Source organism: Protomyctophum parallelum (assembly GCF_964188405.1).
Source record: "Protomyctophum parallelum genome assembly, chromosome: 1".
Taxonomy (NCBI): Eukaryota; Metazoa; Chordata; class Actinopteri; order Myctophiformes; family Myctophidae; genus Protomyctophum; species Protomyctophum parallelum.
The window spans coordinates 21,681,990-21,698,595 of NC_139697.1; the positions used below are offsets into that span (position 1 = coordinate 21,681,990).

The following is a 16,606-nucleotide window of genomic DNA, read 5'->3' on the forward strand; positions in this document are numbered from 1 at the left end:
TTTTCTTATTTAGACAGAGACTTTGTTCAGTAATATGAATATGTATGGGGGATACAGATTGTAGTCTCTTTGCTTAGGAGTTTTCTTATGCAGACACCATTAAGAATTTGAAAACATGTATTTTAACACATTTGACAGACAATTTCTCTGGTTTAAAACTTAAATCCTTCTTTGCCAAAACGAGAAATCTCGGGCTTCTGTAATGTCATCTAATCCAGAATGAATACTTTTATTTACCACTCTACAAGGTAGAGGAAGAGGGGCTTGTAGTGGCCCGGGGAAGACGTATGCTGTGTTTCTGCTGAATGCTACAGTGTGCAAAGTGCAGGTTGGAAGAAGTTCCAGGGAAGTCGTGCCATTTTTTAACATCTAAGGCCCCATCCCTGAAGATGAAAGGGCAAGTGTACTCTGTGCCTGCGTCAGAAGTTAGCATGACGTATGGATGGGCCCTGAAGGTGGAGCATGAAGAGAAGCTTAACGGAGCAGAGATGAGGATGATCAGATGGAAGTGTGGTGTGTCACTGCAGGACAGAAAGACCAGTGCAGAGCTTAGACAGAGGATGAGAGTGAGAGAGAGAGAGAGAGCTGCTATAGTGGATGTGGTGAGGAGAGGCAGACTGCGATCGTACGAACACGTAGTAAGGACGGAAGAGGTGAAGAAAGTCATGTCGATTAACCTAGATGGGGACAAGACCCAGTGGCCGGCCTATAAGAAGACCTGGCAGACGACCGTGTTGGCCGACATGAAATCACTCGGCATCGACCACGAGGTGGCCATATGGACTGTTCCCGGTGGAAGAAAAGCCATATCGACAGTCAAGTCCAAACCCAGCGGTGCCTGGAAAGCGGACTTTAAACCGATGATGAGGATATTACCCACTTAAGCCCTAAAAAGTATTATAATTCATTGAATATGTTTCCGAATAGGCCCATTAACGTGCCCCCCATTAACTCAAAAAGGTATGGCGTTTGCCTCAATCATTTGCGCGATAAAATGTGCCTATCCATACTGTATTTACATAGCGCGTTCTTTGTGTTCTTTGATTACAGTATTGCCATTGTAGCCGTTTTCTTTTACACCGACCAAATTAACTTCATGTTTTGTGTGAATCACGTTCCCATTAACAATGTTGTATGGCGTCGTAAGACAGAGAAGTTCTCTTTTAGCCGTGAATAACTTTGAATTGCCATGCTGTGCTCTCTCACTCTCACTCTCACCAATAAAATTGCCTCGACTTGGACTGCCGGGCGTTATACTTCATGAAGCTGCAGGCACGTGCAAACATAGACGTCATAGACGTTTTTTACCCGTCTTTAAAACAACTGATCTCTCCAGACCATGAATGCAGCATTCACTATGGCGAAATAAATGCAAATGCCCTCCTCTCCTTTCCATGGCATATACTGGAAAAAGCAGCATTCAGGAGAATTGCTTTTTTTCCCCCCGAAGTCTCCTGAACTTGAATGCAGACTTTTGCGTTGAACTAATTTGTTTAGAAATCCATGTCGTTACACACCGCATCTCCACTAAAGAGTGCAGGGTTGGCCCAGGCCGTAGCGTAACGGTCTGGGCACCGGACTGGTGATCCAGTCGCGGTGTGCCGCGGGTTCGACTCCCGAACCCGACACGGCCTTTACCGCATGTCATCCCCCCATCTCTCTCCCGTTTCCTGTCAGCCTACTATCTGTCCCTTAAAAAATCAATAAAAGGCGTAAGCCGCAAAAAAAAAAGGAAAGTGCAGGGTTGAGCCCCGAAAATAGCTGATCTACAAGCTCTCAACGGCATCTACTGTTTTCGCTATTTTTGTCCAAAAGTGCCCTCTTAACCCATTTTGGTCGGGAACCCCTTTTGGCGTTAGCATTATGTTATGCTTTAGCTATTGAAAAATAGCAGATCTACAAGCTCATAGCGCGGCAACTTGTAGGTCTGCTATTTTTGAAAAATCGTGAATATGTGCCTTTTTTGAGAACCACTGATACAGAAACACGTGCCTGTGAAGCTGCCAGGATTTTGCATGGGTGTAAAACGTGCTGTATGGGACAATAGGACCTCTATGCTGGGCTACCACACCACACAGGTGAACACAATTGATTGATTGAACACAAGCACACAACAAAGGAGAAGCAAAGCGTTGCGTCGCTGTCCTCATGACTTCAACCCACACATTGTGCTCTGGGGATGAAAGACACTCTGAAGGAGGTCACGGTGGCCATGCCAGTGCTCATGACAACGTGCACTCTGGCATGCACGCAGGACGCATGGGGAGAGGAGGAGGAGCCATCTAAAGTGCTCCACTCACTCACCCCCAGTGGCCTTGACACGACTGATTGATTGATTGATGACTATCCAATGGCCATCTATAGCGGCTGTCCCAACGTATACACACGCTAAATCCAAAATAATGGAAGGAGGGGCGGGGGGGAGGAGGCGGGGCGGGGGGGAGAGCCAGGGATTGCCGGCAGAGAATGAGTGAGCTCACCGTATATGCCATATTTATCTGTCAGCCACTGGCGCTCGGAGATGGAAGTATAGCTTTTGAATTAATGAGCGACCTTCCTCTGTGACCTTCCTCTGCTTTATGTGTGTGTGTGTGTGGGGGGGGGGGGGGTCCCATGATCTCAAGTAAAGGAGAGGTTACCTACTCCTACTGCATGTGGGCTGAATTCTTGATATCAATTTCAAACATTTTTTGGGGCAGGATTTCCTCTTTTGTCGACAAGAGTCCACTAAAACACTCTTGGCTTGAGACCTCATTTGATGCCATTTTGATTATGCTTGCAGCTCTTGTCACCTCAATGTCAGTAAAATATCTTCAAAAGACTACTACTCAGCCTAAAAGCTCATCGCCCACCAAAACCCAACATACTTTGCTATAGTTTGGGATGGCTCAGGGAAGAGAGACAGGGTTAAGCAGATATCATTATATCCAAAGTGAATGACACCCACCGCCCCAACACCAGTGGGAGCACGCACCCACCATCGGGTACCCCTCAAACACAGACACGGGAAGGTTCTCTTTCTGCTCCTCATTCATTTTGTCGACTAATACCAAGACGGAAAATGTTCGTAGAGGAAAACTAACTGGACAGTGGACACTAAATGAAAAGTAAGCTATGATGACTAAAACTAAGACTAAATATATTAACAATTTCGTCAACAAATAAAAACTAGTAAATGTTAGGAAGGGACTAGTGGACAAGAGATCCAGTATAAGTCATTAAGTCATTGCGACACGTTGTAACTTGTATGCTTGTAGATCGACTATTTTCAGCAAGTGTCAAATCAGCCATTACGACGCCATCAAGGCCCGGCAAAATACATTTTAGTCGACTAATGAACTGTAGATTTAGTCGATTTAAAATCACACTAAAATTAGACTAACACATTCCAGGTGACTAAAATGTGACTAAAACTAAATGAAGTTTCATTCCAAAGACTATGACTAAACTAAAATAGAAATTTGCTGCCAAAAACAACACTGGTAATGAGCCAAGCATTCTTCAGGGTACAATGCTGAAATGAACCCAACCAATAACCCAAACCATAATTTGAATAGACATTTTGGAGTAGCCCAAGACCTCTGGAAAGAAATCCAATGGGAATCTAGTACAGTGGTTTTCAACCAGTGGTCCTTGAGGGGGTTCTAGGTAGTCCCCAGTTAAATGATGAAGAGAGAGTTGGTAACCAAATGGACCCTTAGATATTTAAACTTATTTTAATCGTTAAACATCTGCATTACTTAATTCGCAAGAAGTCTACACAATTAGAGAATGTAGAATAATTGTTATTTTGATCAATGTTTGCCTGTTGTCTCATATTGTGGTCAAAATCTTATCCAACGGCAAGTTCTGGGTCTGACTGGTCTCATCCAATGGTGGTCCGTGGCGCAAATGCAGAATGAATGATGGGCGTTGATGTGAAAAGGGTTGAAAACCCACTCATCTATAATAGTTCAGCAAGAACGTCTTGTCCAAGAAAAGAAAAACGCTAAGCTAAAAGTCTGTAATATAGATTTTTTTTTTAGGACAGGCAAGATTGGGTAAATAAATCATGGTTCTATTCAAAGTGCTCTCCCACGTGGGACAAGAGCAATGGCTAAGTGTGCAGACATGGAGCTTCAAAGCTCGGGGTAAGCTTATCTAGCCCCACACGTAATGATTAGAAAATAAGCTCAGGAATCCCCAGTGAAAACAAAAAGCTAAAAAAAAAAGAGAAAAAAATGTCCAGAGAGAGAGGGGGAACGGGGGAAACAGATAGCAGCAGCGGGGGCTTTGAATGAGGCTGAAACACCGGGATACGGTGTACACACCCATGATGAATATCTATCCGCCCGAGCTCACAGCCACGGCACTTCACTATGTGTGCTTTTTTCCCACACAGATCAAAGGAGAAGGAACAGGAGATCCTTTTAACCTTCGGAAAAATTATTCCTAATGAGGAGAGTTTGGGGCGAGTGAGTGAGTGTGTGAGTGTGTGTGTGTGTGTGTGTGTGTGTGTGTGTGTGTGTGTGTGTGTGTGTGTGTGTGCGTGGGCATAAACCTGTGGGGAAAAGTATTGGCAGTGAAGCTCTGAAGGAATCGACAGACGTATACACTATATAATGGAGGAGGAGCATCCTTTCCCTGCTGAGCGCACCTCACTTCCATCCACATCACAAAGTGAACACTTCCGGGCCGTCAAAACCAAGCCTCGCCTCCGTGTCGACTATTATGTTGGCTTTCCTTTTGACGCCCAATTTACCATGTCTTTATTTAACCCACTTTGACCTGGGAACGATTCTGCAAATGTCTCCTAAATCCCGACTGTTTTCTGTCATTCTCAAACACTTTCATGTCACTTTTCACGATTCTTCAAAAAATAGCAGACCTACAAGCTCGTTATGAGCTACGTGTATGAGCTTGTAGGTCTGCTATTTTTCAATAGCTAAAGCATAACAATGCTAACACCAAAAGGGGTTAAGAGTCGATCGACGTGCGCTCACGGCCGCCTGGGATCTTCTAAAGCCGGATTTGTAGTTTGCGTGTCGTGCGCCCTTGAAATAGCAGATCTACAAGCGGCCCTTTGCGTAGCGATGTGAGGAGTCGTGAGCTTGCAGATCAGCTATTTTAGGTGTGCTACCACGAGGCATAACATACAGCTCAGTCCTGTGCGCAGTCAATAAACTGCCTGAGGTTACTGATGACTTTCGGCTTCGGGCGGGGGCTCCCCTCCTCCCCCCCCCCAAACACACCGCCAGGGATTCTCCTCCTCCTCAAAACGCTGAGTCAGGCCCACCCCTGCTGAGAAAGCTGAATTATTATTATTATTGCGTTCGCTCTGTGTAACCGCCAGGTGATTTGTTTCTGAGCGGACCTTTGAGGCGTTTTGCAAACGCCTGAGGCATTTCTCTGGGTCGGCATGTGAGTCATGAGGCACCCATCCATCTGTCAATGGATGGGCTGGCGAGATGCCGTCTCCGGCAGCTGCCTGCTACCTGGGGCGAGATGGGAAGGCTGCCATTCACTTACTCACCGGATCTACCAGAGTGTGACTAGACGAAGAACAGAGCCAGCTGGTGCTCGGCTGACTGCCGCCTCCCCCCCCCCCCCCCCCACACAGACAGTGTGAATATGTGACTCTTTTTGTTACAGAGACAGTCATGCATTGGTGGCAAGACTTAGTGTTCAGGAGAGGAGAAAAAACAGTTTTTTCCCCTCCACATACAACAGGAATAGACCAGGTACAGTCTGGTGACCACCAGAGAGACGGGTGACAGCCGGAATGTATAGACGGCGCCCGGGTGAGCAGTATGGGTTAGCGCCCCCAGCCTGTGTCCTCCGTGAGGAGGAAGCCCAACAAACCCTCGGTGAGGCCTTCTAGGAGGGCCATGCAAACAGCACCACCTCCTCGCTCAGGTGGGATCCACCACTCCTGAATGAAGTGTCTGGTGCTGGGACTCTGGTGCAACGCACAGGAGAGGGGAGTTGCACCACTCAGTTCACACGGGTGTTATTTTCAACTTTCAATGACCTAGCCTTGGTCAGAAATGGTCACATATTACAGTGCGACGCAAGCACGATGCAACGGATATGTCTGACCAAAAGAAACGGTATTAAAAAAAGAAAAAAAAGTTGTTCGTGAGCCACACAAGAATAATGGCGTGAGCAAGATTCGGACCTAGGAGGTATGGATTGAAAGTCTATTGCTACGAGCTGGCTGCTGGAATGCTTTTCCAGTCTACTAGATTATAACACGCCCAACTCATGTGGAAAAAAAAAGGATGCCCAGTAGGGTTAAGAAAAGCCCTGCCCAGTAGGGGGGGGGGGGGGGGGGGGGGTAAGACAAGCCCTGCCCAGTAGGGGAGGGGTAAGACAAGCCCTGACCAGTAGGGGGAGGAGACGAGGCTTCCCTCCCCATATCTTTTACAGGAATAGCTGAGGGCTGATTTGGTAACAAGACAACTCACCCCGTTTCTGTTTTCCTCCCAGAATCTTCCCCAGTGAGGGGTGGGACAGTCTGGACAGCAGACGGCTGGACTTTGAATTTCTCTAACTATAAACTTTCATGACAGCAGAACAGCCCAAGTACAACTACAAATATAATTTATGAAAAGCTACTACAGTGAAGTCTGTTCACAGAAGTTGTTGTAGGATATGTGGGGATTATCTGACGAGGTACCATTTGAGTGGGCAAAACCTTACATATAGCCCTACTAAATAATATTAATTGTTTATAGGGTCAATATACGTAAAATAATATAGCCTCTTTTTATATTTTTCCAAAAAGAATACAAACAGCCAATAGCATATTACAAAGTTATCCCCCTCACTGGTGAAAATTCCGGGAGGAATAACGGGCAAGCACCGGGGTGAGTTGTCCAGTATTCACTGATTTCACCCAAGACTACATTGACCTCCACCATGGCCGAGGTGAGGGAATGGGAGAATGTGAGGCAGTGTAAAACCCTTTAGATAAAAAGGTAAGGTAGGTATAGAAATGCAGACCAAAAAGTGTGATCATATTCATAGCACCAGCTCAATCATTTCATTTATACAGTAACTAACAGCTTGACATTTCATCTGAGTCTACGTCACAAAATCATTTCAAATGCAGGCTTTGAGGAGAAGGAAAATCAGCTCAAAATGCACAAAAACATTTCTGGTCCGAAACCACGTATGAGGCGGGAACCCCTTTTAGTGTTTTAAACATTATGTTATAATTTAGCTATTGAAAAATGGCAGATCTACAAGCTCATAGCTGCTATTTTATTTCAGAAAACTGGAGGATTTAGAAGATTCTTTTTTAATTTTGGCACAACAAGACGGAGCGGAGGTGAGATACACTGGAGCCTAACAAAGCACAATTAACAGTTGCATTATTTGCAAATGGGTGCAGTACTTAGTTTAGACAGTTTTTGGTTTAGACTAGTCATTGGTTAGACCAGTCATTAGTCCTACAACAACTACAACCCATCTCAAACCCTCACCCTAAACCTAACCTCCCACAGGGCATGGCACACCTAAACCTAACCTTAACCCATGTCTAACCAATGACTAGTCTAAACTAAGTATGCAAACATTAAGTGGGCTTCAAAATCTCCCCCCGATGATGGCCTTTTAAATCCTTCGATGTGCAAAGCTGGTCTCCGAATGTTCCAAATGAAGCAATAACAAATGACAAATTTGGAAAAGTTCACCAAACCCTTGATCGCTTCATAATGCGGCAATCCCACGCAGTGAGCAGTTGTGAGATAGCGGCCGTCAGTCAGAGGGAGAGAATTGATCTCTTCTTTGAATCGAATGCGTATTCAATCTGTCATGAGTGGCTGCTTTACTCCTCTCCAGTCCATCCCCACAGGAGATTTAGAGCCGAGTGGGATGGCCTGGTTTCCTGGCAATTACTGTCAAGTGGATCCCCTCGCCCGCTCTATTATTCACTCTCCTCGTACCAGAAACTCACTTCTCATTAGTCAAGCGTCGACTGGAATTAGGACTATCATTCGCTTAGTGTCTCACACAGCTCCACCCTGTCTAACCCACACAGCAGGCAGACGCAATAAGTCCTCTTCCTGTGGTGGTCATCTGCGAACCTTTCTCTTTTTTTGGGGACAGACTCAATCTCCTGACTTTCAACAACGTGCAGACGTGAGTCAACGTGACAAAGTGAGTTCCAGGAGGGACATGACTTGTCTGAATGCCGAGCTAAATTTAGACCTGGCTCATGCAGGGAGAGAGAGACACACACAGATAGAGAGAGAGAGAGAGAGAGAGAGAGAGAGAGAGGAAGATTTGATTTGCCAAATGGAAATATTATTGCCAGTCGTATGTCTGTCGATCTGGTGAAATGTGAGGAGACAACGGCAGGCACTGGGAACACACGGCCTACTGCATCCTATAGTGATCTACTGTGGGTCCGATCAATTAACCGAAAACAGTGTGTGTGTGTGTGTGTGTGTGTGTGTTTAGCTGACAATCTTATCCAGAGCAACACACAAGTGCCTTCCAGAGACAATGGGGATAAAGAACAATGGGGGGATTACTAGATAATTGACACACCAGCCTTTTTTGCGCGTGCCTCATGCCTGATGGGTGGGAAACCTCTCAACACTTATGAACACAAATAAAGCCGCGGGTGCCTGGCTGGGACGTGATTTTAGAATCGTAAAATATCTCAGATTCTTCTTTTTAGGGAGCCCATGTAGAGGTCTTTTGTATATATATTTTTTGCTTGGCCATTCCTTCTTCAGCGCCCCTAGCCCATTCTGAACGGGAACCCATTTTGGTGTTAGCATTATGTTATGCTTTAGCTATTGAAAAACAGTAGATCTACAAGCTCATAGCGCAGCTTGTAGGTCTGCCATTTTTGAAAAATCGAAGAGCGACTGACATTTTTAGAATCTGATCTCAGGTCAGAATGGGTTAATCAGACCAGTGTGTGTCCAGTGGAAACCTCGTATCAATCTGATCTCAGGTCAGAATGGGCTAGACATGCACACTGCCGGTCACGTCCTTCTTCGCGGCCCGACTGAACGGTCTCTGTACAGTGCTATTACATCTACGGCGTTCTCCATGGTTTTGACGGAACGACAATGTTCTGTCATCATTTCTGACTCTCGTTTGGAATATAAATGCTTCTAGAGAGACTTTAGATGTGACTATAGGAGTAATAGAAGATTATACCTCGCGGTATTGGTGGGGGAAATTGAAGGCGGGGCTTTCAGAGAGTAAAATCTGCCTCATCTGCTGGGCACTCTACCTTAATTCAGATTTTTTTAAATAATAATAACGGCACACTGGAAGTTGTAAATATATATATTTTTTATAAAATGCTGCTTTCTAACATTATATGGACACTTAAAACATGTTGAGGCTGTCTAGAACTGTACAAAAACAATCAGTTGACCAAAACATGACCCAGGCGTACTAAACATCAAAACATAGTGACATCAAAACATGTTGTGTTACTCCATTGAAGGTATTTTAGGGGAGGCAAATTAACTGGTGTGAATTGAATTTGAGAGAGCACAGTAGTCACTCCACACAACCATTCCACTGGGGATGAAGTTGGCATTTGTTCCACACCCGGGGACGAGAGGTATTTGCTAGAAATGTGGTGTGTGTGTGTGTGTGTGTGGGGGGGGGGGAAGCATGTGCAATGATGTGCAGTATTGTGTGGACACATACATGTCAAGTTAAATGAGGCAGAGAGCAATTCACTTCAGGTTCTGAAAATGTAGGATGGAATATAAGGGAATTGATAAATAGACGTGTAATGCATCGTGTGTGTGTGTGCGTGCATGCATGCGCGTGTGTGCACATGCGTGCGTGCGTTTGTGTTTTACGTCAATGCCGCGTACAGTATGTGCGAAAGAGAGTGGAAGTGTTCTCTCAAAGGCCTTAATCCTCTTTTATACTGTACTGCATATGCGCGCACACACACAAAATACCAATTTCACAGCACAGTGAGAGCATAAACAGTAGGGTAGGGTGAGAGAGAGAGAGAGAGAGAGAGAGAGAGAGAGAGAGAGAGAGAGACTACTCGCTTGTACCACCCAGCCCCCTTTCTCTATTTGATGTATTGGCGAGATCTTTTAGCCTGTGTTTCACATACACAAAAACAGTTGGAGAAAAGGTTCCAAACAAGTCAGCATACACTGCCGTCCCTGTGCAGTACATTGAGATTGATGAAGTGACCAAAACACCAAGTCATGTAGAACAGGGTTTGTATCTGTGTAGTACCGGTGTTGATTTTGACATAGGCTATAGTTTTAGTCATAGTCTCTTGAATAGTTTTTATTTAGTTTAAATCATATTATAGTCACCCGGAATGTTTCAGCGTTAGTTTAGTTTTAGTCGATAAGTATTTTAATCTACAGTTGATTTGGTCATCTAAAATGTATTTTGGCGGGCCTTGATGCCGTCGTAATGGCCGATTTTACACCGGCTGTAAATACATGATCTACTGTACATGCGGTGAGCTTGTAGATCTGCTATTTTCAGCATGCAACCAAGTGTAAAATTACATACTGGATCTCTTGTCCACTAGTCCCTTTCCTAACACTTTAGTCTAGTTTCCATTTGTTGACAAAATAGTTATTAGTTAAAAAAAATGTTTTAGTTTTCGTGAAAAAGGTAGTCTACAAAGAAATGTCATCATAGTTTTAGTCGACAAAATCAACACTGCCGTGTGTACACTGTTCTGCAGCATGTATACTGTACATGTACAGTACAACATATCCACCCTCAGAAATAGGCCAATCACAGCTCATGCCGACACGTGCGTGAAACAGAAACAGAAGCGTGTCGCTCTGGCCATGAACAATCTTCACAGGAAAACAATGCCTGGGTGAAGAAGGCTTATCGTGGGGCATTTTGTACATTGTAGGTCAACGTACGGGTTGTCCCCAGAGGTACAGTACTATATACGGTTTCTGCTGCAACACCAAATCTCTTTGCTGACAATAGCCAATCTACAACAAGCTCACAATGATTGATTGTGAGTTTAAAGGTTCCCTGCACACTGGCTGTGTTTTTCGGGATTTTTTGCTGAGTTTTCCCCCGTCGGTTTTTCCGAAAAACGCGTCCAGTGTGCAACCCACCTCCTTAAGTGTTTAGAAAGTGTAAATTATTTGCCCAAAGGAGACACTCACCACATTAGTCCACAATGCCCACAACCTACAAGTCTGTTTGTGAAGAAAAAAAACACCTACAAAATAAACCCCCCACAGCTCAACTGAATATCATTATTATTCACAATACTATAGCTAATTATCCCAGAGCCCCCTCCAGTCAATACATATCCAGGGTTTAGTGTTCTGGAACAATGCCGTCGGACATTTGTATCTGTTTATCTGCCTCTTATACATTATCAATTATCATTCCCCTACCCCGCATGGGACGACCTCCATGCCATCACACCATCCATGTCGTTTTGTACAACAAGGGAACACACAGTGTTGATTTTGTCGACTAAAACTATGACAAAAACATGTTTATCGACTACCTTTTTTTCACTGACGAACGGACAAGAGATCCAGTACAAGTCATTTTACACTTGGTTGCATGCTGAAAACAGCAGATCTACAAGCTCACCTTGTAGATCGGCTATTTTTAAGTGTAAAATCAGTCATTACGACGGCCATACATTTTAGTCGGCTAAATCAACTGTAGATGTAGTCGACTAAAATCTTATGCTATTCTGTCGAATAAAAACACTAAGGCATTGCAGGGGACTAAAATGTGACAAATGTAATGAAAACTATTCAAGAGACTAAAACTAAAATCAAAATGTGCTGTCAAAAACAACACTGGAATTAAACACATCAATAATATCGGTTATGACACTATGCATTGTTCATTGTATATTGTTCATTGCTTATTATACTGTGCTGTGAGGGATTGAATATAGACAAAAATGTTAAGCTAAGTGTGGAGAAGAAAGAAACGCTGCAGGGTGTGCAGGAATTAGTATTATATTTGTGGGAGATCCGTGAATCAATAAAAATATGTGCAGTTCTTGCAATCCCTCAAAACTAATGCAGGAATTGACTTGTTTGCCATCTAAAGACAGCTGGGAAAAGGCTGATTGAGTAGTATCTTAGGATAAGTTTAAGGGGGGATATTCTGCTCAACTAAAATGCTATATTGATCTTTATAATATACAATTTAGCCATTTAGCAGACACTCTTAATCCATTTAGGCCTGAGATCAGATTAAAAAAATGTCTTCTACATCCTGAGTTTTCTGAAAAAGCTATGTTTCTATGTCAGTCGTTCTTCGATTTTTCAAAAATAGCAGACCTACAAGCTTGTAGCGCGCCATTCGGTGGCACGCTATGAGCTTGTAGATCTGCTATTTTTCAATAGCTAAAGCATAACATAATGCTAACACCAAAAGGGGTTCCCGCCCAAAATGGGGTAAATCCAGAGCGATTTACAGTAAGCAAGAAGAAAATACATCAAATACATAAAAATTGTCATCATGAATCATACGTAAGCTTTGAACCTAACAGTGGAATATCTATATAATGAAACTATAGCTCGGTGCTACGGCAGTGCTACGGGCAAATGCTATATGGGCAAAGATGGGAGTCTGAAGAGGTGGGTTTTCAGCCTATACGCCGGAAGATTGGGAGTGGAGTCTGCAGTTCTGATTGCAATGGGAAGTGCTTTTCCATAGTTTTGGAGCCAGAAGGGAGAAGAGTTTGGGACGTGTACGTGAGCTTGGAACTTCCAAGCCTCCCTGTGTCAGCTGATCTGAGCGCTTGTAGGGTTTCGATCAGACTTGCAATCAGAGATCGCTGTGTTGTTCCCTTGCAATCAAAGCAACCTTTGGTTGGCTTTGAAGGCTAGCATCAGAGTTTTGTACTCCCCCCGGGCGGGGGGCCGGGAGGCGAATGGAGGCTGTGGACTGGAGAGAGAGAGACGGCGGGAGACGTGATCATTTTGGGCTGGTTGAAGACCAGGTGAAGCGACTATACAAGAGTGGCTTCTTTCACAAAATGCACAACCAATTACCTAACTTACTATTGGTATTCTAAAGATTAGATGGGGAGGCCTCATGTGCACGCTCTCCCTCTCCCTTAATGGTTTCACAATCACATGCACAGTTTGCACACACTTCCTCTAATAACGTCTCATTATGATATGGTGAACGAATGCACTCAATGGCCAAAAGAAATCACGCTCAATGTATGCATAAACCGACAGCAGACTCCTCGAGGATCATAATTCAGATCCATCACGTTTATTATAATTAATCTCCACTTTCCACTGCCATATTAAGATAAGCCTATATGCATTCTTACATGGATGGATGCACACCAAACCGCATGCACGCACACACATGCACCCATGGATCACACCTGCTTATAGATACACGTAGTGTATATATACACAAACACATGAGAGATTCCGACGGGGGTAGACCTCATTTGTAAACACATTATAAAGTTTAATTGCAAGCTGCATTTCAATCCCGCCTGCCAAGGTCCTCCTCGCTGTGTCGTTCCCTGGTCGCTATCTCTAGACTTTGCGTGATTTATGATTACGACTCCACATGACACGACAGCACGCTTCCATCTCCAATCCTGACGTGTCGCACAGGGGGGGGACGGGGGGGGACGACGACAAAAAGTATCACCAAATCTAACTTCCTAGATGAATTTCTTCCATTACCTGTCTGTGGCGTCTAAATTACTCAAGTGTAATCCCTGTGGTTTTGCCGGCTTTACAATTTACAACTATACACCATTTTAATAGAAGGCTATTGAAAGTGTGTATTATGCTGCATGGAAAGGATGCAGAGGGGAGGGTTTAGAGAGAAACTTGCAGAATCAAGTGTTTACTAAAACGCTGTCATTTCCATTCTAACCACAGGGCCCACTATGTGTGACATCTGGTACTCTCTAGCGATTTAGTTTCGATTTTGCACACATTCTTTTTTCCTATAGCAGCTGAACCCATAAAGTGCTAAAAGTGATGTGCAATTGCGTACACCAGTCACAAATCCAATCAGATGGATTTAGATTCAAATGTGCAGCGGAAGGGAATTTTTCATCAGGCCGTGCTGGAAGCTTTACTCGGCACGGATCAGTAGCTCTTTCCTATTATGTAAATTGTAAAACAATTGCTGGTTTTACTTGGGTCCAAAGGATCCTTTTACAAACAAAAAAACGTTAAACTTCTTGAGGTCACTTGGCCGATGCTGCCATGCCTAAAGACAGTGACTGTAGCTGTAGCACTGATCTGTGCGCATGTTATCACTAGCATACAGCTCATCTATGACAGTAGCTGAGGGCTAGGGTTACAAGTTTGGCATCTCCAATGAAGCCTGCATGTCTCTACACCAGTGTTAATTTTGGCAGCAACATTAGACTAAAATCTTATGATATTTAGTAGACTAAAAGTAGACCAACACTAAATTATTACAGGTGACTAAAATGTCACTACAACTAAATTAAAACTATTCCAAAGACTATGACTACAAGCTAAATGAGGATAAGACAGAGCTAAATGAGGATAAGACAGAAGTTCTCATAATCGGTTCTAGTGAGCAGAAAGAATCAATAATAAGCAGACTTGGCAACCTGACTGTAGAAAGTAGCAGTACAGTAAAGAACCTGGGGGTTATTATTGATTCTGAATTGAATTTTAATTCACACATTAATCATGTTACCAAGATTGCCTTTTTTCACCTTAGAAATATTGCACGAATCAGAGCCTATTTGCCTTTGTTTTTTCTCGGCTTGATTACTGCAATGCACTTTTTTCAGGACTGCCTAAGAAAACAACTGACAGATTACAACTTGTCCAAAATGCAGCAGCCAGAGTTTTAACTAGAACGAAGATGAGAGAACATATTACTCCAGTTTTGGCATCACTGCACTGGCTTCCGTTTTTTTTTTTTTTTTTTTTTTTATTATTTTACTTGTCTATAAAGCTCTCAATGGTCTCGCACCTTCCTACCTACATGACTGCCTGCCTAAATATGTCCCAAACCGCACCCTAAGGTCTTCCACTGCTGGCCTGCTCGCTTTGCCTAAAAAAATTAACTAAACTAAAAAACTAAACTAAAAACTAACTAAAAAATACGGGGAAGCAGCTTTTTGCTTCTACGGGCCGTCGGCATGGAACAAGCTCCCACTGTACCTTCGTCAGGCAGCCTCTGTAGACATTTTTAAAGCTCAGCTCAAGACCCACTTCTACAACATTGCTTTTAATTGATAATTTATTTTTTATTTTATTGTTATTCATGTCCTCACTGTATCACTGTATCACTGGTCTATGCAGATGTCAGAACTATCATTCTGATGTCAGAACAGGCCAGCTACAGTATATGGAGATAGTATAGGGGTGATCAGGTCCAGAGCCCCAGCTGGCAGAGGCTTTTGTGCTGGTTCTGGACAACCGGACATCCGTATAGGACTCGACACCGGGCACTGCACTCCCTGTGGGGGTGTTGGACATGTGTGGTGTCGGTGGGGCGAACGGTTCTCGAGTGGCGTGGATTACAGACGTACACACACACACACACACACACACACACACACACACACACACACACACACACACACACACACACACACACACACACACACACACACACACACACACACACACACACACACACACACACACACACACACACACAGATTTATTTATGGCTAATGCCATGGTATGCATTTGGAGCAATGTTGGTAATTCATGTTAATGGTGTGCGTGTGTGTGCGCACACGATTGCTATTCATATAGTGTCAAGTTGGGCTGAGGGGATCTTTTTGAGTCTGATGTGACAGGACTGAAAAAGCCATGTGATTTCCCTGTTGGCACAAGCAATCCGTCAGTGACACACGCACGCACGCATGCACACACGCAATCACACATACTGTATAGACGCACTACACACGTTCCATCACACACTCTCTCTCTCCCTCCTTTTGTCAGCTAGCAGCAGGATGATTATCTCTAAGCATGTGGTCGGGTTGCGGTTGGCCACACGGTGGATTTGCACACAGGCACCATGCCACAAGACTGGCACCTTGCCTCCTCTCTCTCTCCCTCTCTCTAGCTATTGAAAAGTATAGCACATCTACAAGCTCATGAGCCACATGGCAATGTGGCTCATATCTTGAATGAATATGAATATATTCTTTAACGTTTTTTTGTTGTTTTTTTTATTTAGTTTTAGGCTTTTCTGCTTTTATTGATATAGTATCAAGTGAAGATTGACAGGAAAGAGGGAGAGAGAGAAGGGAAGAGACATGCAGCAATGGTGATGTGGCAGTTTTACACACTCTAAACGCGTGAGGAATCAGGAGGCAAGCGAGTTCCCTTTGTTGATCTTTATTTAACGTGTACAGCCGTGCACGGATGCTGCAGCTCACAGGCCGGTCTCCAAGGCAAGCATAATGATACAACACAGAGGTACAGTTTATATACAGTGTTAGTCCCACCCACAAGGTGGAGCAGAAAGAGAGTGGGGGTTTAGGAACAGGATGGAGAGGTGAATAAAGCTCTATCAAGATTAAATAAATAAATGGTCGTAATGAACGGGACTCCAACACACGACATGCTGTCAGGCCAGAGCCAATTATGTGGTATGCGCCTGGACCACTTTTTTAACAGAC

General features: G+C 44.0%; 1 protein-coding gene across 1 annotated transcript in view; it reads right to left on the reverse strand.

Moving 5' to 3' along the window:
• Positions 1–16,606, reverse strand: part of vps50 (VPS50 subunit of EARP/GARPII complex) — a 218,347-nt gene that overhangs the window by 49,613 nt on the left and 152,128 nt on the right. The window lies entirely within an intron of this gene.